General features: G+C 37.6%; 1 pseudogene; it reads left to right on the forward strand.

Moving 5' to 3' along the window:
- The first annotated feature begins 444 nt into the window (after positions 1 to 444).
- On the forward strand, positions 445 to 1,127 carry LOC103599371 (annotated as a pseudogene).
- The last annotated feature ends 525 nt before the right edge of the window (positions 1,128 to 1,652 follow it).

Consider the following 1,652-nt stretch of genomic DNA (forward strand, 5'->3'; position numbering starts at 1 on the left):
TTTCTTTATGTTAATATCACAAGAATGGTGTCAAATGTATTTTGTCTGTTGGCATTGGAGATGCTTGTAGCGTTTATAAATATTTTAAAATACAGAATCATTGAATTTTAGAGCAGGTAAAGATGCTGAATTCATTCTAATATAGTAAGTCTCAGAGAGTTTGGAATTTAAGCAAGGTCACAAAGGTAGAATAGAGCTGTCCCTAGAAACTACAACTTTAATAGTCAATGAATAAAGCTGTTTTTGGTGTTAATATAACTAAATACTAAGATGACATGTCTATGAATATCAAGATAAAATCAATGTCAAGAAACTTTCACTACAAGTGTATCAATGTCTTGGTGGCCTCCTGGGCCCAAATGGGACACAGTGCTGTCCAAGCTGTCCAAGCTGGCCGCGCACCTCAGCTATGCCAAGTACAAAAACTGGCTGAGGTGGAGGTGGCCAAGGCCTCGGAGGTGGCCAAGGCCTTCATGCTCTGAGGACTTGCTGACAAAAGTGTACCTAAGGAGTGAGATACAGTTGCTCTTTCAAGTCTCATCAACTCCTGGGATCACTTCGTGGTTGAGAAGAAGAAAGTCACAAAGGTAATTCAGTGTAGTAATGAGATCACGCACTCCTCAGAGATGAAAGTATCTTTTACATGGCTTCGATATTTTCAAATAAAGATCCAAAATTTTCTGAATGAATTAAAAAGTATCCCAGAGATTGTGATATTCTACTCCAGAATAGAACAGCTGTTAACATCTGACTGGGCCATTTACATCCCAGAGGAAGATCAGTGAGATGGTGAAGTGGGAACTTACCTGAGCGAGAGCCAAGTCGATGAAACAGAAATGGCTTGACTGAAGGAAAAACTTCAAGAGATGTATCTTCAAGTGGGAGAACAAGACCTGTTGGCTGAAGAGCTCTCAAATCGACTGAAAGTGGTGAAGGAATTTCTGAGAAACCACGAGGATCTTGGAAATGGTCTTACAGAAGATTTGCAGAAGCTAGACAGCCTCCATCTGCAGCATCAGACACTGGATTCAAAGGAACCTGGGAGATAGACATCTGAAAGAAAGGCCTGGGGTTGCCTCTGCAAAAATCAGACATGTTCTGTGAAAGTCAGCATGGCTGTCTTCTGAGACATCCTTTTCTGTGCAAAGGGGAAAAGTTACCAGAGTACTGTACCCAAACAAAAGTAATTTTTGTTGTTTTGTTCCTGGACTTTCCTTTGACTCTTTGGGAGCATTTTTTTTTTACACTTATAAAATTTATATTATATAATCTATATCAACAAAAAACGTTTGACATTCTTGTGCCAAAAAAAGTTTATTAAAGATTAAATTCTTTCTTTTCAACAACAAACTCTATTATAAAATACATGCTAATACCTTAAGCCAATATTTGTTCTTATATATAAGATATATCTTATATTATTTAGTAATTCCCTTACCACATGAAAGAAAAAGATTCTTGTGTGAATCCTGGAAAATGTGGATATTAGAGATGAGGAGAACTAGGCAGAAGTCCTAACTCTGTCAAAAGGTAGGATGTCAGAATCAAAACATCAAAAACTTCATAGCTTTCCCCAGCTCCTAGTAGGGGCTATGGAGAATGAGTAGATAAATACAGTCAAATTCTTCTGAAGTACATAAAATAAAATTCCA

This window comes from Galeopterus variegatus, unplaced genomic scaffold (genome assembly GCF_000696425.1).
Source record: "Galeopterus variegatus unplaced genomic scaffold, G_variegatus-3.0.2 Scaffold2926, whole genome shotgun sequence".
NCBI classification, from domain to species: domain Eukaryota; kingdom Metazoa; phylum Chordata; class Mammalia; order Dermoptera; family Cynocephalidae; genus Galeopterus; species Galeopterus variegatus.